Here is a 20,852-nt window from a genome sequence, read left to right as displayed (position 1 = left end):
TACACCAACAGTGTCTATTTTTAGTGCGGGCCCACATCTGTTGACCCAGGCTTTCAGAGTGGCTGCCCTGTTTGTCGTTTTGTTTTCTGTGGGGTCGGGGGGGGGGGGGCGGAGTGTACCCTGGGAGTATAAAATGAGGTGCTGCAACAACAGTTACAAACAAATCTTTTTGTATTCAGATTTTCACTGAAAAACTGAAGTTCCCCATGGAAAAGACACCAAACCATTTTGCCACCTTTGCACGACCTGGTCCTAACCTGCACTGGTCATTCCTTAGCTGAAGATCTGAGCCAATATATACATTCTTCTCGTAAGTGATCACTTCAAAGTCCAATACAATTTAACTTGGATTTAGTTAAGCATCTTTTTTTAAATTAGGCACGTGGTTTTAACTGGTCCCTGGGTGGTAGCTTAATATGGGATTCATTACACAGGCTACAGTAACCATTAGATACAGTGTACATTTTGTTTTTAATGCACTTGTTAGTGAATGTACATAAGCCCTGCCTTATGAATGTGGTAAGAGCCACCTAAGGAGCAGAACAAAATGCATAATCCAATGAGTAGATGTAAGGGCTAATATAACTGGAACATACAAATGGGTTATTTATACCTTTAGTAGTATCTCAGGATAGGTTCCCCCCCCCCCTCATTCTGTGGAAAATATGAAGATTCCGATTAGCAGGAGGCTGGGGTGTGAAAACACAATTAGCACTGATTTTCATTCTGGGGAGCTATCTTCAGAAACACAAAGGGAGTATGTTATTGACTGGATCAGCAGACAGGGTCACCCATAAGCCAGCAACATTTAAAGGGGACCCTGAATCAACAGACAGACTTTACAATCACCCAGGGACATACGTTCAATTCTGAACTTCAGTCTATGAAAAAGAGAGCCATAAATGAACTTGGTTTTTATGAAATGGCCTGGGTGTGAGATTCAGTCAGCAGAGTGTATTAAATACCATACTCAGCCAACACATTTATTAAAGGAGAGAAATGTCATTGAGAAATTGCATCTATACTGAAGAAAACTATATATGGAACAGCAAACATCTGTCAAGAGACAGTCGGCTTAATTGCTATGCTTTCCACAGTCTGACATTCCCCTCCTCCACTAACATGGGAGGAGGGAAGCAGACAAAGGGGAAGCCAGCCAGCAACTGCAGAAATGTGAGAGCAGCTGCTATGCAGCATGTTCCTCTCTCACCTGAGCTTGTGAGGGAGCAAGGTGAGAGGCATTTTCTATTCCTCGATACTGCAGGGACTTCTCTGTGGATGATAATACTGTGTTACCTGGGCACCCCTATCTGTGCGCTATAGGGTGCTGGAGTAACAGCCAGCCAGGAGGATAACCATAGAGACACTGTGGCCAAATTCTCCAGTGTCCCCAGTTTTTACCCTGGTGTAACTCCACTGACTTCAGTGAAGTGGTTCCCGATTTATACCAGAGGGAGAGGAGAATCAGGTCCTTTGGGTTACCCTGCCCTGTTCCTTTGCTTCTATAGGTTCTGGCTGTGAATTCTGCCCCTGCTTAAAACAAATTCAAAATCCCCGGCCTTTTATTGACAAACGCACAGCCCTTGTAAGAGACTGATAATGATAATCCACTGCTGAACATCAAGAACCACAGGGCTGTTAGCAAATGTACGTTGGCATTCAGGAAAGGAAACCTCCACCCCAGCGTGTGAACTTAGCGCAAACAACTCCATAGGGCACTCCACCCAGCCTCGCCCGGCGTCCACAGCCCTCTGGAATGCTCTCCCTCTCTGAAATCAAGCCCACCAGAACTATCCCCTTTGCTGGTGATGGTCTCACTGCCAATTCAGCCCTCACACAACAAATTAGACACGAGGTGCTTCCCCCCATTCATGGGAGATCTGTTCTCAGGGACCCTTCAACCAAGGCACAGAGATGTCAGAATCCCAATTCCTGGCCTAAAATGAGCCTCCTGAGAATTTGTCCCTTTCTTCCGCCCCACTCAGAGGCCTACTTCTGTGCTCCCCCCGTGAGGAGATGCTCATCCTATCACGTGGTCCTTCGTAGAGGACCAAATCCTGCTAGATCCACACATGGATCTAAGAACAGTCACGTGTATGGTGTGTTTTACCATATTTGCCAGAAGGAAACCCTGCCCTCCAGATGTAAATGGTGAAGGAAATACTGTGAATTAAAGCTAAGAGTTTCCTGGTCCCTACATGGACTTTTCCCCACATGGAGGCCCATAGACACTAGGTTCTTCTTAATTATGTTCCTAATGTTTTTGCTCTGGCAGTATTGATCCACTCTTAAATTTGTTACTTGGTTCTTCTGCACTCACGGTCATCTTGCAAAGCCAATTTGTGTGTGAGATCTTGAAATCAATAATAATAATAATAATAAAAAGAAGAGGCTGCTCACTTGACTGTGAGGAACCTACGTCACATTCGATACCCTTTGAGGGGCTGTTCTCCAGCCCTGTAATGAAGTACAGTCTGTTAAACAAGCTGGCCGCCCTTCCTTTCTCTGGGATGTTGTTGCTGGAAATTGAAACAAGGGTAGAGCCATTTTTTGCTGTGCAGAACCTTGTTCTCTATTCTTTTTAGGGCCAGAGCCTGAGCCAGTCCAACTGCTTGCCAATCAGTGGCTCTATGCCAATTTACACCAGATAACAATCCAGCCCTTCAAATATAAAAATAATTTAGAAAACTGGTTTCACCTCTAACAGGCTTTTTTTTCAAAACTTACTCAGCCCTTCACAGTTTCCAGTAGAGACAGAAAGTCACTTGTTTGCCTATGCACGAAGTAGCTTCTTATAGCAGAATGTTGCTGTGGTGTAAGTTTATCTTCTGTTTCCTTGCTGGATTATTTTGAAGGCTGTCTGGGGGATTTGTTAATACCAGGATTAGTGGCCAAATTCCAATTTGGAACACTCTATTTTAACTGCTTAAAATCCCCTTGTCGCTTCAACTGGATGATGCGTTCTTCACCATTTTATTGTCTTCAAACTACTAGAGAGTTATAATGGCTACTGTGGGCTTTCCCAGAGACTGCATTTCAGTGCTGGATGGAGTGAAGAGACTCCTCTGTAATTCTGTAGTGAACCTACCTGCTTGGGGAAAAAAAGCCTGTATAAACCAGAGCACACAATAAAAAACTATAATAATAAAAATAAAAATAATAAGAATACTCCCCCACTAGTAAAGACGTTCACCCTTATTTTCAGTTCCACCTGGCTACCAAGGACTCTTTAGCAAAGCTACTTTTCTCGTTCATGTGTGCATTGATGCCTTTGCTTTTATTACACTCTTATTTCATTGCTCTGCTCCCTTGGAAGCTCTTACTTAATTGTTCCCTGCAGCTCAGCAACCTGCAGTCACCTACAGAACGTGTGTGGCTGAGTCATGTAATATTTTCTTTCCCTACCCCTGCACTTTCTCACTTAATGAATTTGTTAAAGCTGCAGCACTTACAGGTCAAGAGACCAGCTTGGAAGTGAATTTGTCCTTGGATTTGGATCAGGACTTGGCAAACACTCAGTTGGCTTCTTACACAACTCCAACTGAAAAGTTACAATACTACTTTGCAAGCCTATTTAAGTCAATGGGAATCCGTTGACTTCAGTGGGTTTTGGATCAGGCCCTTAGTGAGTTCTGTTCAAGGATATCAAAGGGCCCCATTCAGCAAGGTACTTAAACATGTGCAGTCATTAACATCAATGGCACTCTTCGCATGGCTTAACAGAGGCCTTACAACACACTTGGAGGAAGGGAAGTACATTTTACAGTGGAGGGGGACACAGAGGCATAGACTAACATTTCTGAACTCGGGTGCCTGAAATTAAACACTTCATTTCATATTTAAGCACTTAAATAGTCTGATTTTCACAGGAGCCGACCAGACAGCTCCTGCAGAAGTGAAGAGCGACTAATGCAAAAACAGACCAGTCACTTGGGTGTCTAAATACGGATTTTGTTATCTAGCTTCCAGCACCCAAATTTGAAAGGAAAATAAATGACAGTCCTTGCCCCTCAAGAGTTTACAATTAAAGTAGACCAAAGGGTCTACAATTAAAACAGACAAAACGGTGGGGGGAAAAGGAAGCATAAAAGTGAGGAATCAAAACACAGAATAAGGGCTTGTCTACATGGAGTGGTAACAAGTGCCACTGAGATGAGAGTTCTAAAGCACACCAAAGTGTTACGTGCTAACCAGCCTATGTAGACCCTGCTATATTGAAACAGTTAATGCATATGGCATTAGTGTGCACTAGGGAACTTTTAGTGTGAGTCATTGGGCCTACACTGGCCAGTTAGCATGTAACACACTGGTGTGCTTTAGAACTCACATCTCAGTGGCCCTTGTTACCCACCATGTAGAGAAGCCCTGTGTGACTTGCCAAAGGCTACACAGAAAATCTGTGGCAGAGCCAGAACAGAACCCAGGTCCTGTAACCCTGTCCTGTATCTTACTTAGACCTGGTCAGAAAAGGGGGAGGGGGAAGGGGAAGAAAACATTCATGGAAAAATGTGTTTTTCTCATGGAAATTTTTGAAGAGTTTCTGATCAGCTCTAGTTCTAACTGCAAAACCATCCATCCAGGCAATTCTGCCTTTAAAAACAGACTTCTCCAGAATTTGTACCGACATGTTTCCATTTCACACCACTAGAGATTTGCAGCATTTCTGGTACATCTAACAACACACCAGAACATCCACTAAGTATGACCATTTTGCATTTTAAAAAACATGACTCATTTCTGATGCAACAGCATATGCTGTTTGCCCTGGGCCTTGGAAAGTGTGAGGATTGCTGCAAGGTGACATTTGAGGGAAATGTGCCAAAAAAGATTTTTCTTTCAGAAATATCTTGCTGCAGACCATTTTGCTCCATTCTGAGTGGACAGACAGCTCTTGTGCGCTAAGGTGATCTCCAGTTTCTCTTTCTACCGCAATAACAGTAAGTAATTTGCAAGATGGGGGAATGGGGGTGGAAAAGAAAGAAGTTTTTCCAGTGGGAGGTGGTGATGTCTTTCCCTGGGAAACCTCTCTGGACATTCAGGTCAGTTGGTGATTTGCAAATGCAGGGGGGGATGGAAGAGTGTTCAGTAATATCCTTATGAGCTGGGAATAAGTTCTCACTAGTAAGAGAAGGGTTTTCTTTTACTCTTAGCACAAAGAGACTCTGATCCTGACTGGGGGCACTCAACGCTAAAATAGTACAAATAAATAATAAGCCAGAGAAGGAAACAAATTGCAGTAGAAGCAGGAAATCCCCCTCCTACACTCCAACTTTACACTTCACTTCAAAGTCGTCTGAATATTAATAGCTATAGTCAAACATTATTTGGTTTTATTTCATGATTTTTTTAAAATGCATTGACTGCCATTTTCAAAGCCACATAAGGTACCTAAAAGGCCAGTTTGCATATAGTTGGGCACTTAAATGGAAGATCAATGGGAAGAGGAGTTTCCCTTCCCCAAGATGGGTCTCCTCCGCTCTCCACAGACTGGTTTGTGCTGGAGATGTGGCTTAGCCCTCCAGCTAAGCCGGAGACTAACTTGCTACTCCAGAAAAGGGTTAGGAGTCCCAACAAACAAAAAGGTTCTTCTGCCCCTCTGGGGCTTTTCTTCAGGCCATCCCTCTGCTGGGCCCTTTTCCCAACCCCTTCCTAGAGTACTTGTGTGAATTTGTCTGGCTCTGGTGCAGAGCACTAGGTCCCCAGGCACATCCCTCTGAAGCACCCAGCCTCAGGGCCTTCCACGGGAGCCTGTCCACTCCCCGTAGTTCCAACTCCACATTGGCCTCGTGCTCTCCTGGCCCTCCTTCCTCTCCCTGACCCAGGCTGGGAGGCAGCTAATCCATAAAGGCATAGGGTGTCTGACCCCCCCCCATCTCCCCTTAAAGGGGCCAGTCTCCATTATCACAGTATCTGAGCCCCTCACAATCTTTAGTGTATTTGTCCTCCAGACACACCCTTGAGGCTGGGAAGTGCTGTGAGCCTCATTTTACAGATAGTTAAATAGATTTGCCACAAGTTACAGAGTCCGTAGAAGAGCAGGGAATTGAACCTGAGTCTCCCAAATCTCAGGCTCGCACTCTAACCACCGGATCATCCTTCCTGCCCAATGAAAGACAGAGGGATGCATAGACCTTTCAAGTGTTATTCCTGGCATGCAGCAGGGTCATCTCGGAGGTAATGTGGTGGGGGACCATGCACACCTTGGCTAGTCAGGAATGAAGCCTGAAGTGTCTCTTACCCTTTGGCTGATGGGATGGGGGAGCCGGCTGAGCCCCACACAGCAGCTAGTGGAGGGCACTGATCCTTTGGGGTGTGTTGTGCGCAGGGAGTAGGGAGCCAGTTACAGGGAAGTGACTAATGCACCATAGTTTCTCCAAAGTAGCTAGGTGAGGTCAGCGCTATACGCCCGCCCGTGGCTGCCCTCACCTAGTTTACTTTGTGGTAATCACTACAGGGCCTTGTTGCCTCCACTAGGATGGCACAGCAGGACAGGTCACATACATCAGTCATTCCAGAGCAGCTGTCCCCCTTTTTTTCCTCCATTACATCTCCCCCACTCTGTTGCTTCCTGCATTGTCAAGGCCTAGGTCTAATATTCATATATGTTACTGCACGTCCTTACCGGAGCACTGCCTTGCAGCACTGTGTGGTACAGCATTCAGCTTCAGTTTTCCACCTGGTCTTCCGCTACTCCACACCACCTCCAATACCTTCTGGGCTGCACAGACTTAACCCTCCAGCTAAGCCTTACCTTTACGAGTGTGCACCTTCCAGGGCACTCAAAGTCCAAAACAAGCATGAAACAACACAAACTCTTCCCTTACCTCCAGGAAATCTGCTGGTCCTGGCCAGCCTTCCCTCCCACCGTGAAGGCCCCACATCCACTGTCTCTGCCTGCCCCCTCCACCTGAGCTGGGCTCTTCCTCTAAAGCATCTCAGTGAAAGCCTGGCTCCTGCCCCAGAGGTCCCCATTTGGACTGATAGGGCCTTCAGTAGCCCATTAACCAATTCCTGCCTTCCATGAATGGAAGTTGTGCCCCATAACACCGTACATTGAACTCTAAAGTTCAGGGTTTAAATTCTCAGAGTATTTCCTAGAGTCCCCTATATCACCCCCCTGCCACTTGGGGCTCCAGCCCCATGGGGCCCCACCGGTCCCCTGAAACCAGCTTGCAGCTCCTTGGGGGCCAAGGACTCCCAGTTGAAAACCAACAACATCGAACTGGAGTCAAGGGTTAAAACCATTTACCAGCCCTCTGCTCCAGCTGAATTAAAGCCCTGCTGAAGTTACACACAATCCTTCATTAAGAGGGAGACTGAAAAGATGGGAGAACCATTGTCTAACTGATTATGTTCAACCCTAAACACCTTACATTGGTCAAAATAGGTTTGTTGGCTAGTACATACAGGGATAGGGGGCTTAGCTACACAACACAGCCAATAAAATCAAGGGGGGAAACCTCCACAAAGCTAAAAATAATGCTTAACAAAAACCTGTTCTAACATATTAAACAATTACCAGTTTCCAGCAGCTTAGCTCTTCTCGGTTTTTGTCCTCCAGAGTTGGATATAAATGGACTCTCTCAACTCTGCAGCCATTCCTTTTGTGCTGGCAGCAGCTCTAATTATGGACCAATTAACCTTAATTAAACCAATTCTTGTATAACTGCACACACAGACAATTCGCTGAACAAACAGCTTGACAAATATTGTCATTTAAAAGACTTAAAAACAAGTCAAATCCTTAATTGGAAAAGTCAGGTTCTAAATTGCTGCATATTGCTAGCTCTTTGTCCTTACAATGATAGAAAAGGAGTGAAAAGCAACAGAGGGTCCTGTGGCACCTTTGAGACTAACAGATGTATTGGGAGCATAAGCTTTCGTGGGTAAGAACCTCACTTCTTCTGTTGCTTTTTACAGATTCAGACTAACACGGCTACCCCTCTGATACTTGACAGAAAAGGAGTGGTGGCTAATCACCTTCAATGCTCCCCAAACTTTAGCAGGAATTAACTAGTTCTGGCTGATGGGTCTGAAACTGATTATTCCCATAGGAAAGCAGGGTAATCAAATATACTTCATTATTGTAAGTGACAGGCTAGTGAGGTAGGCACTGGAGTAATTGTCTTGACACTGGACTAGGAGATTGAAGACCTTGATTTTATTCTCTGCTCTGTGACCTCAGGCAAATCACTTCATTTCTCTGTTTTCCCTCCTCAGCTTTGCCTGGCCTGTTTATTTAGACTGTAAGGTCTTTGGGGCTGGGCCTGTCCCCTGCCTAGCACCCTGGGTCCCTGATCTTGTTGGGGCCTGAAAACCCTACAGTAATACAATTAGGGCAAGAGTCACCAGATGGCGATGCTACAAATCACTTTACAGAGCAGGCGAACACAGTTCAGACTTTGAAGAAATGCTCTGTTAATTTTGGAGTGCAGGGTCTTTCTGAGGGAATTGTTGTGAGCAGCAGCTGAGTTTGCTCTCTGCCTTGTCTACACTACAGAATTTTGTCCACACAAGTTACGCCGACGTACAGCCCCCGCTGTTGCATGTCCACACTATGCTCCTTGTGTCAGTGGGAGCGCATCCACACTAGCAGCTCTTGCATCGACACAGAGAGCAGTGCACTGTGGGTTGCACTTTATATGATCAAACTGACAGTACTGAGCACTAACACAAGAATCCCACAGAAGTGGGGGGAGGGGGGGGAGAGTGTGTGTGTTGCGGGGCAGTGAGTGTGTTGGCACGCTGTCTCTTTAAGTTCAGATAGCAGATGTAATCAACCAATCCTGACGCAGAAGCTGGTGCACAGACAGCTAGTGTCCCCTTGCTCCCCTGTAGTCCAGGCAGGAGCCGGCATGCTCAGCTGGACAGTAGCTATGTGAGCTCTCCACGCGGCTTCAAAACTTCCTGGGGTTTTGAAAGGGGAGGGGTGCAGGCCTGTGTAGCTAGATGCAGGGCAGTGGAGTTCAAAAGAGCGGGCAGAGCAGTCACGGTGGGCATTGTGGGTAGGGTGACCAGATAGCAAGTGTGAAAAATCGGGACGGGGTGGGGGATAATAGGCCTCTATATAAGAAAAAGCCCCAAATATCGGGACTGTCCCTATAAAATCGGGACATCTGGTCATCCTAATTGTGGGATACCCCCTGGAGGCCAGTTACTGCGACTTACCGAATGCAGTGTCTACACTGAAGCTTTGTTGATCTAACTTTGCTGCAAAAAGCTCTAAGCCTCTCGTCAAGGTGGTTTTATTTTGTCAGCAAAGCTGGAGAGTTTTGTCAGTAGGAGAAGCATTGTAGTGTGTTCATCTCCACTATTCTGTCGACAAATGCTGCCTTTTGCCGACAAAACTGTGTAGTGTAGGTGAGGCCTTAATTTCTCTAATTAAATCAGTTTTTAGGGTAGAGGTGCTCCTTGGGAAACAGGCACTAGCATTTGGGCTGAATTTCCTGAAAGAAGGGATTGCCTATGTGCTGTTTGGCCACCTCTGGTCTAGGACTTGGTGTAAATAAAACAAGTTACACTAAAAAAAATCCCAGAGTCTGCATCACTGATTTCTTCTCTAATGGGAAATACAACTGCAAGTCCCCAAAATCTGTTACTGCAGGGATTGACAACCTTTGGCATGCGGTCCATCAGGGAAATCCGCTGGTGGGCCAGGACCGTTTGTTTACCTGCAGCGTCTGCAGGTTCAGCCAATCGCAGTCGCGGTTTGCCGTTCCAGGCCAATGGGAGCTGTGGGAAGCGGCGTGGGCTGAGGGATGTGGTTAGCAAAGGATTCTGGGAGGAGAACAGGGAAAAGAGAATGGCAAACCAGCTAGAGTCAAATGAGGCAACAATAGAAAATATACAAGAATGTGAGGAGGCCAGAATACATTGCATTAGACCAGAAAGACTTGTAGGAGTCTGAAAAAATCAGGCCTGGGCCAAAAATGTCCACAGGTTGGGAGGGGGAGTGTTCATAGATTCTTATACAGAATCCAGAGTCATCCTTAAGACCATGAATATTTTTTTCCAATACATCCATCTATGTGTGCTCCATGTACAGGAAGTGCCTTCGGTTTCCTGCTGCAAGACAGAACATGGCACCTCCATTGCAAGTCACAACAGTTGTTCCATCAGTGGCCATCGCCATCACTCATGTAGAAGTGTACCCTAGACAGAAAGTGCCTAAATGCTCTCAGAAATGCCCATTAACCTTCTCAGGAGTTCACTTGGCCTCTGGCCTATATAATATACCTGCAGTAGCTGGTCAGCATCACCCCTTCATTAACAGGGAAGGTTCAACACTTCAGACTTCAGACCCTGGGCCTGATAAATGAGCCTGGAAGCCCAATCACATGTCTCTGAGACACAACCAACAGACCAAAGCAAACACATGGCCTAATCAGAAACTCAAAAGCCGACACCCAAGATCCCCATAGAGACACAACACATAGACCAAATGCCCATCTTGCCAAGTCCTTACCCTCTAGCACAAGATCTGCAACTACTCCTCAAACGCTCCTTTCCCCCACCCCCATTAACCTACTCCCCATTCACCTGCCAGTAGGACAGGAGCTTCTAGACCTAGCTGATATCATGTTCACAGTCCTAGAGCAGTTTGATAGGAGTCTGTCTTACTGGAAATTGCTATTGGATTCCTAATAAACCTCCCTCACAAAAGCCCAGAATGGGGTCTACTGTTATTTCTCTTTTGAACTTCAGAGACTAAGGATCAAACTATGAAGCTGCCAGGGCCCAAAGGGATGGTGTGTTCAAGGGTCAACCAATCTTCCCCCTTCTTAAATTTCTGCTCTCTCTCCTGCATTTGTCCCACAAACAGATTTTCCATTGAGGCCCCTGGGAATTGTATACTCAGTTGTACACTTTACCATTCATACTGCGCTGGTGGCTTAGGATTTGATTCTGCTCTTAGAGCCGCTTGGGTGGATCCCTGTGCCAGTGTAGAGTTGGAATGAAGTCAATTTCATTGCAGGATCAGGGCGTTATGCAAGTCATTTAGCATTTTTTCTGTTCCTTCCACAGCACAAACTCAACATTGTTATTATTACAGTCAGCTCTACAATTTGCAACTCACGCTGTGCTTGTTAATTGCGAAAGTTACAGTTTTAGAGTGGCAGCCTTTCTCTGCTCCTCCTAGTCCTGCAATCACTGGCAAAACTCCCATTGACTTCAATGGGAGCAGAGGTAAGCCAGCGCTGAGCACTTTGGAAAATCCTATTATAGAATCATAGGAATGAAGGGCTAGAAAAGACCTTGTGAGTCATCTAGTCCAGCCCCCTGCACTGAGGCCAGACCAAGTAAACCTAGATTATCCCTGACGGGAGTTTGTCCAACCTGTTCTTAAAAACCTCCATTCTTTATTGTGAACAGTATATTCAGTGGTGTTTTTTTTTCCATTCAAATGATCTGCAGTCCCAAAATTACTAACTGAAAAATAATTCCGAATAGCAAATACACTCCAGATTTTTCCAAGCTATTCACAGACAGTTCAGGAAGGATGGTCCAGTAGTCAGGGTGCTAACCAGAGATCTGGGTTTAACTCCAAGCTCTGCCACAGACTTCCTGGGTGACCTTGGGCAAATCACTTAAGCTCTCTGTGTATCAGTTCTGCACCAGTAAAACGGGGATAATAGCCCTTTCCCATCTCACAGCAGTGCTGCAAGGATTAATATGTTAATGACTGTGAGGTGCTAAAATATTATTGTGATGGGGCCCTGATACGTACTTAAGATAGATAGAAAAGAGGAAATGTATTGAATACATTTGTTGGGAATTATCCCCTCTAATGTTTAATCGTCCCATTTTCTCCATCACTATAATGCACCACTTTTCAAATCTTCATTTGCATTCTCACCAGAGTTTGGTCCCTTTTCAATCCCTGCCTCATTTGAGCGACCGCTCAAGTTTCTCTGTCAGTGAATGGCAAGGATTATGCTACCCATCATCCCTCCTATAAGGCCTTGTCTACACGGTATGGTAGGTGTGATTTGTAAAGCACACTCATGTGCTGCACTCTAACTACCCACGTAGACTCTGCAGGCGCGATCTAAAAAGGTACCTACTTCATGTTAAGGCAGATTATGTTAACCTGAATTTAGCTTCCTTTCAGAGCAGGCGCGTAGGATCTACACAGAGTGAAGTGCTTGAGAGTACTTTTCAAATCACATCCCTGTAGTGCACTTTGCCAGCAGTGTGTAGACAAGCCCTAAGCCTCTCAAAGGAGAATTGCTCACACTCTCTGGGGAGAATAAGGGTTTCATGTGGGAGCTTGCAGAGCCTCCCTGAATAATTTCTCTTTGTTTTTTTCCAACCTGGTGACACACATATAACAGGGTCGCTCCAGACCTGCTGACACATCTCACAGTTTTTCACTTTGTATAGAAGCAGAGACAAAATGCCCTTCTTTTATCTCCCACCGTTTCAGTTTGGTCTCAGCACCCGCGCACGCACATGGCACGTCTCGTTCTTGCTGACACGACTGTTCTATTTTTCAGCAATGCAGCTGGCAAGCCTGCAAAGAGCAGAAACAAGACCCAAGGGCCTGCCATTGCACACTGCCTTACATGTGATAGCCAAAGCTGTTCTGCTTTTCACACCACTAGAAATTCAACAGGGATGTGTTACATTAGCACATGTAACAGTCCTGGCTGGTAGCAAGCCTACGGTTTCTTTGTGTATTTTTTTTTTCCTGCTGCTCTGCAGTCTTTGCAGAAGGTGACTTTTACGTTTTTATTTAGTGAGCTGTACTTCCATTTGAAGCAAATGTGCCACCCTTTCTTCCCGCCCCCACACAAAGGGAGGCTTGGGTTTTGTTTTGTTGTTGTTGTTGGCGATGGTTTGTTTTCAAAGTACAGCCTTCCTGATAATCTTACCAATAGGATTCTTTATAAATATATTAGCAAACAAACCCCCGTGCACATACAGATAAGTGTGCAAAATCCACATCATCTCCAATTTATTAGCTTGGGTCACATGATATTCTCAAGAATTGATGTTAACACTAAGTGGCATTAGCAGGACCTTCCTATCAGAACAACATTCATTGGCAGTTACACTCCTAGAGCAGCAGTTGTGCTACACGATAAAAAAATATATTATCCACATTCAACTTGTATCATTGTACACAATGGTATGCCGGTGCCATATCACACTTCATTCACACACTAGACAGGGTAGCTCCACAGAAATACATTTCCTGACACTTTTCATTTGAAATATTATTCTACTAATTAATATGCTGCAGATCAGAAATGACACATGCCAGGTAAAAAATAGCGTTCCTATATTAATAGAGCAAGAGCATTAATTAAAATCCATTGCGCTGAAAATGATCACTTTACAAACTTACAGAGAAGCTGTCAAGGTTGGTAAATCCCAGGTTTGACGCCCTTTGTTTTCCTGTCTCTCTCTGCAAAGTCCCTGTAATTCCTGTGTCTTTGACATCACAAAAGCATAATTGCTCTTTAAAAACAAATCAGCAACCTGGCATTTAAGAACAACCCTCGGATACCACATCAGTGTGATTATGGAATGGAGGTAACCAAAGAGGTCTTGTTCCTTTTTCCAGAGGGGAGGGGCAGGAAGTGGTTGCTACACTATTCATTATTATTTTTTTAATTATTGCGCCAGGTGCTGTACAAAACATGGAGGAAGGGGCACTCCCTGCTTCAAGTAGTTTACAATCTAAATGCCAGTAACGGCTTACAGCCCTAATGTTGCATATGCTTTAGTGTGGTAGCTAAGGAACCCCCTAGAAGTCCCCAGAAACCATACAGTAGATATTATGGGGTCAAACAGGTAGTGTGTGGCTGCTGAAAAGACCTAGGAAATTCCCTAACTACTCCATTAAGTTCCTCTGCACATATCAGAGCTAGCGATAAGGGTGCGTTACTGCCTTCTGGGTTGGGATTAGGTCACCTCCTGAGGCATACCCCCAAAAGGACACATCTCTTGATCTGGAGCAGGGGTGGCCAACTTGTGGCTCCGGAGCCACATGCGGCTCTTCAGAAGTTAATATGCGGCTCATAAGAACATAAGAATGGCCATACTGGGTCAGACCAAAGGTCCATCCAACCCAGTATCCTGTCTGCCGACAGTGGCCAATGCCAGGTGCCCCAGAGGGAGTGAACCTAACAGGTAATGATCAAGTGATCTCTCTCCTGCCATCCATCTCCTTGTATAGGCACTGATTCCGGGGCTGGAGCTACAGGTGCCAACTTTCTAATGTGCTGGGGGGGTGCTCACTGCTCAACCCCTGGCTCTGCCACAGGCCCTGCCCCCACTCCACCCCTTCCCGCCCCCTCCCCTGAGCCTGCCGTGCCCTCACTCCTCCTCCGCCCTCCCCCCCCCCCCCCCCCCCGAGCCTCCTGCATGCCATGAAACAGCTAATCAGGAGATGTGGGGAGGGAAGTGGAGGCGCTGATTGGCGGGGCTGCCGGTGGGTGGGAGGTGCTGGGAGCGGGAGGAGGGGAGCTGATGGGGGGCTGCTGATGTATTACTGTGGCTCTTTGGCAATGTACATTGGTAAATTCTGGCTCCTTCTCAGGCTCAGCTTGGCCACCCCTGATCTGGTGGGTTAGTTAGCCCTTACCTGGTGCCCCCCACCCCACAGTCAGTAGTAGATGGAGACAGAGATCCAACTGAGGACTCCAGCAACCAGCTCCAGGAGCAAGTCACTGCTCCTCTCCCCAAACATTCATGAGACATCTGAGAAGAGGCTGGAATAGGAACAGGGTGGTGTGTGTAGTGAGGGGTTCTCTTTGAAGGATGTCTGCATTATAGAAGGTGCAAAGGGCTATAATACGTTTTTTTTTCCCTCCAGGAGCAAGTGACCGAGCCACAGTTCACCACAGAGCTCCAGCCGGGGCAGTGCAGCTGTGCACAGCCACCTATATGGGACACCGAGCTCGGCCTAGCCCTAAATTCTGGATGTGACAATGAATTGGGAGATGGGAAGAGAGACATAGACAGTAGCAAGAGGGGAGTGGAAGCATGAGAGCTACTGTGATAGCTTTACATGGGCACTCAGTTTAGACCTGCGCCCCTCAGGAGAGTTCAGTCAGGTCGGTTGCTGGGAGCTGTTCGGTTGCACAATGAGATCTGCCTGGTGTGGAACTGCTACCCGCTGTATTCATGGAGCTGCACACAGTGCCCATCCTTGTAACTTCACACCAACCACCACATCAAAAACACTTCGGAGAAATTCACCAAAAAACCTTCAAACACCAAAAATTCAACGACTGAACTTCACAGTCAAAGTTGCCCCTCCCTTATGCCCCCTGAGGTATTTCAAGGAAGCTATGGGTATACTAAAAAGTGCTAATGGCTGGCCTCACGGGGGATTTGGATCCAAGGACAGTCATAGACTTCATCAAAGCAAATGGACGTGCCAACCACTCTCCTGTAGGCTCAGCAGGAGGAGCAATCATGCACCTTTATATAGTAAAAACAACTGAAGTCAATGGGGGCTACTGCCCAGGGCAAGAGGCCATATGGGCAGGACGGAGCTGTTCCCTGGTTACAAATGCAGGGGGTAGGATAGGGGTAGCAGGCGGCGTGTACAGAAGGAAACAAGTCAAAAGGAGTTATGAGCTGACCCTGAGAGCAAGCAGAGACACTGGTCTTCTTGGGCACACAGTTCGCTGGAGGGGCTGACTTGGGGCCTTTCTGAGCAAGGAAACTGCCTGCTGTTGTTTGTTTCTAGTGTGCGCAGGGAAGCAGGACTTGTGGGTCACAAAAATATTTGCAGCAATATAACTGATTTTTATGGCTGGATGCCTCATCCTAAAGGAAAAAACCTTGCAAGGCCAGGAAATTTGGCTAAATGCTTAGGCCAAAAGAGCAACAATGTGAAAACATCCACCTTTTCCTAGATATATTCAGGGCCAGATTCTCACCCACGTTGGGTAGTACCTTGCTCTGCAAGTAGTTCTATTGTTTTCAATAGGGCTACCTGCTGAGTAAAGTACTACCCAGCGCACGTGAGGCAGAAAGGACTAGACTGTGCCACCCCAACTCACAATGGTGAATCACCCCAGCTTGTGCTCACCAGTGTGATTACAGGGCACAATCTAGCCTTTGGAGAATATTTCGCCATGTTAAGAGTCAGCTCATACTGTCCAATTTTGTTGTGCCCTTAGTAGAGGGCTCTCTGAGAAACTTGTTTTGGAGCGGCTTTCTGCAATTTAGAGAGAAATATTATTAGAGGGGAAATTGGTTTGTAAACCTAAAGAACTTCGGAACTGATTTGGTGAAAAACAATTCAACAATCAGGCAGCAAGGGAGTGTTTAACTCCTGAGCATAGGAAGAGAAGACCACGCTAGAACACAGAGCTAATGTAACCTTAGAGACACATGACAGTGTCTCACCTAAAGCAGTCTCCCCGAGTCAGTAGCCCACATGCCAGGATCCAACTTTCATGACTGCAAAAATGTCCTTTTTGCTTCCTCAGTGAAGGAAAACAAAATGTCTTTTCGTTTCTCCTTATATTTCCCCCAATTCATTGTTTTGACCCCAGAGCCAGGATGGCACCCTGTTGTTTGTTCTCCAGTGTGCTGTCTTCAAATCCTCCTGTTGCCCTGAAATGCTAATATAGTCCCCATTGTATTTGGCTGAATTGCTTATTCTGCATAGGAACCTAGGTAGACATGAGAATATACATCCCTTGGTCTGGCAATACCAGTTTTTTCCACTTGTGCTGGGGAGTAACACCTTGATGCAAGCTATAAGGACGTATTTTTCAGTACAGAGACAGAACTTTTTAAATATAACATTTCACAGTGATATTAAGGACCAGCATGATTTTGGCTTTCATTTAAGATCTCACTATGGTACCAAAGTGTTCAGTGTAATGAGTTTGTCAGGCTTGGCACAAGCAGCTGTGACAGTACAGTGAACCTTTTGCCAGTTGGCAGTGAGGGATTATTAAATCACAATTACATCAAAGGACAATGGCTTCACAGTAGAATCAGATGCCCCACTCCACAGAGCCCAAGGACAGGAGCTAATACATCTCTAATTTGGACATGATGTTTAAAATAGTGATTAAGGAGCTAGCCAATACATCAAACTTCTCATAGTCCTCCCAGGAGATTGGGATTTAGAAGGTGGCTGAAGGATTTATCTAGTTACAAAGCTGTTTCTTAACCCTGTTCCTAGGAGTTCTGACTGAAGAGGGGCAAAGTTCAATAGGGCTTTAGTGAATGAACCTTGAATGATTCTTATAACCTTTCTATCACAGGGTTTACATGTTTTGGACATGTTAAAACAATTTAATATAGCTGCATTTAAGTTAACGCTATTTTTTTCTTTCCTAAGGTCCAGACTCTGATATGCTTTCAGAAGCTGAGTAGCATCATACACCAAGAGTAGTTAGTGGAACTGCTCTAGAGTAAGGTGTTACTCAACTTAAGTAAGAGAGGCAGAGTCTGGCTTTGTATATTTTTCTTATGGGCTAGGCAAATGTTTGTGAATATAAGAACATAAGAACAGCCACACAGGGTCAGACCAATGGTCCCAATATCCTGTCTTCCAACAGTGGCCAATGCCAGGTGCTTCAGAGAGGATGAATAGAACAGGCAATTGAGTGATCCTGTCGTCCACTCCCAGCTCCAGGCAAACAGAGGCTAGGGATACTTAGGCTAGGTCTATACTACCCGCCTGAATCGGCGGGTAGAAATCGACCTCCCGAATCGACGCTCTTACTCCACCAGCGGAGGTGGTAGTAAGCGCCGCCGACAGAAAGCCGCAGAAGTCGATTTTGCCGCCGTCCTCACAATGGGGTAAGTCGGCTGCGATACGTCGAATTCAGCTACGCTATTCACGTAGCTGAATTTGCGTATCTTAAATCGACTCCCCCCTGTAGTGTAGATGTACCCTTAGAGCCTGGTGTTGCATCCCGGCTAGTAGCCATTGATGGACTTAATATGTATATATTAAGTGTTGTACTCTTGATATATACCCTTTAGTTTGGACTGCACCTGAGTGATTCAGATGAAGTTCTGGCTGACTTGTTCTTAAAAACGTCCAATGACTGAGATTTCACAACCTCCCTAGGTAATTTGTTCCAGTACTTAACTACCTTTATTAGGAAGTTTTTCCTTAATGTCTAACCTAAATCTCCCTTGCTGCAATGTAAGCCCATTGCTTCTTGTCCTGTCCTCAGTGTTTAAAGAGACAATTTATCATGCTCCTCTTTATAGAATCTTTTACTTGAAGACTGTTATGTCCCCCTACCCAGTCTTCTCTTCTCCAGTTTTTTCAATCTTCCCTTATAGGTCATGTTTTCCAGACTTTTAATCATTTTTGTTTGTCTCCTCTGGATTTTCTCCAATGTTGTCCACATCTTTCCCAAATTGTGGTGCCCAGAATGGACACAATGCTTCAGTTGAGAAGGGACATTCCTCTTACAGAAGTAGGTGCCTTTGTAGATAGCTCCCAACTGAGAAATGGCTGAAAATGTCAACAAGCAGAGGTGGTACACACACACACACACAGGTAAGCAGCTAAGAGTCTGAGTGCAGCTCAGCTCCTTGTTTCATCAGATCAATTTACATTGATTTTCTTTTTCAAGGTTATCTATGCAAGGAGATGTGCTAGAAACATACATTTTCTCAACAGAAGCTGAGATTTCCCCTTTACAGAGCCCAGAAGCTGGATGTGTTAAGGCGTTCGTGTGTAGAACTGGATGAATTTTTGGGATGAATTTTTTCGGCAGATAAACACAGATTCAGCAACATGAAACACAAGCCCACCAGCTAAAGAAGTGCATCTGAAGAAGTGAGGTTCTTACCCACGAAAGCTTATGCTCCCAGTACTTCTGTTAGTCTTAAAGGTGCCACAGGACCCTCTGTTGCTTTTTACAGATTCAGACTAACACGGCTACCCCTCTGATACAAGTTCACCTCAGTATCCCCAAGATGTTTCAGTTGGAAAAACAGTCTGAAAGACTTTCGTAAAAAACAGAGGTGTTTTGTTTCAACATTTTTGAAATGAAATCTTTTGATTTTTAGGTTTGAAACAACTTTAAAAAAAAATTAAAGGAAATTTTGAAACAATCAAAAATGTTTTTAAATGGTCATAATCAAAACAAAGTTTATTTCAACCTCAAACAAAGTATTTTTTGACTTTTAACTTCACCAAAAATTTAGAAAAGTTTCAATTTCGATTCAACACGAACATTTTTCCCCTCTGGAATTATCAGCGAGCCAAAAATGGTCTTCCGGGGAAGAAGTCTGCACCTCCAGGGCCCACTGTAGCAGAGCTCCGGCCCACCAGCTAATTGTCCCTCCAGTCTTACTTTCCCTGGTGGGGGAGGAGAGTGGAGCCCCCAAAAGTTCCAAAATAAAAGCAAATCCAACTCAATATTGGACCAGCCCCCAGTCTTTCAGTGAGGCGCTTCCGTCTTCTCTTGCTCACGCATTGCTCGCTCCTGGCATCTGGCTGCTCCATCCCCCTTCCTGGCCCGCCAGTCCGCAACAGAGCCTGCCAGTCCGCAACAGAGCCAGGCTTTCTCTTTTTATTCCCCCTCCACGCCTGGCATTGGCTTCATGTATAGGGGCCTCTCTGCCCCTAACAAGGAAGTGGGAAAAAAATGAAACTTATGGGCCTAGTGAATATAGTGCTGTGATGTGCAACTTTGGCCTTTCACAGCCTAACAATCCTCTTCTATTTCATCTATAAGTCACTGGGAGAAAGGCCTGTCAGAAAGACAGTGGGAGATGAATGCCCATCCCCAAGAGGACCCAGCTGGTGAGAGCTGATTGCAGTCCGTGCCTGCCACCGAACAGTAACTGAGGCCATTTTCACGGTCTTTTAACAATTTATTTTCTGTTTACTCCCTTGCCTCCCTGTATCTCTTCGGGCACACGTGAGTGACACAGACAAGAAGCAGCAGTGTTTTCATGACAAATTGTCCCTGTTTTCCAGATGACTGGGGAAGCACTGTAGATTTTTCTACACCACAGAATTCTAGTTTGCCCTAAGAGGATGGCCATCTCTGAAAAAGCAGGTTTCTGAGAGGACTTTTTTATCTCCCCTTTACTACCTGTCTAGTTTGTCCCCTCCTCCACTTATCTTCATTAGCACACAATGAAGAAGAAGAAGTGGTCATGCCATGACCAAAGTTGCTTACATACGTAAGCAGGGGCTGAATGAACTCTCCCCTGGCAGCTAGCTGGGAGGGGGAGAAACTTCAGGAGCAAACTGTATTTACATGAACACACTTACTCTGCTTAGATATTTAGTAGATAGAATGGCATTTCTCAAAGTGATCAAGGTTGGCAGGTATTGGGTTACAAATCAGTTTAGTGCTGAATGCAGGGGTAGTGAAATGCTGTTATCAACATTGTTGTCTGTATTGTATGAATAAAGGGGAGCAGAACTGTGCTTAACCTGTCCCGAATGAGGGGATCACCCTCAGCGGATAGGACCTCGTTAAGCTAGGGGCTGGAATGCCAGACCCCTGTGAAAGTAAGATGGGGGTGGGGACAAATGTCCCAGGCAGGTGGTGTGAATTCTCCCTGTGTGTGTCTGGTCTGGTTTAACTTGTTCCTCCCCACTGTTCACAGATAGAACTAAATAAGCTTCATTAGGCAGCTTTTATTATGTTAAGTACTCAATGAGAGCCGAAATCACTCCTGGGGGGGCAGTGTTTCTGCCCAGCCTGCTGAGAGCTAAAAATCACTAAGAGACTGACCTACAGAGGTCACAGCAGAGAGGCAGATGGCAGCGGGAGGTGACTGATGGGTGACCGGGGAAGGTGGCGAGCAGTCAGCTGGTACGGCAGCCAGCCACAGCAAGTGCTCAGATGGCGGAGCAAGCCAGGTGTCTTCTTTCCCGGGTGGGAGGT

The 20,852-nt window shown here is 45.7% G+C and overlaps 1 long non-coding RNA gene across 1 annotated transcript; it reads left to right on the top strand.

The window, feature by feature from the left end:
- The first annotated feature begins 1,118 nt into the window (after positions 1 to 1,118).
- Positions 1,119 to 19,013, top strand: LOC112061474 (uncharacterized). Its single transcript, XR_002890267.3, has 3 exons — positions 1,119 to 1,231; positions 4,841 to 4,937; positions 14,825 to 19,013. It is a non-coding gene; the product is annotated as an uncharacterized LOC112061474 (long non-coding RNA).
- Positions 19,014 to 20,852: the final 1,839 nt, after the last annotated feature.

Source organism: Chrysemys picta, chromosome 3, assembly GCF_011386835.1.
Source record: "Chrysemys picta bellii isolate R12L10 chromosome 3, ASM1138683v2, whole genome shotgun sequence".
NCBI classification, from domain to species: domain Eukaryota; kingdom Metazoa; phylum Chordata; order Testudines; family Emydidae; genus Chrysemys; species Chrysemys picta.
This window is presented reverse-complemented; position numbering and strand designations above follow the sequence as displayed.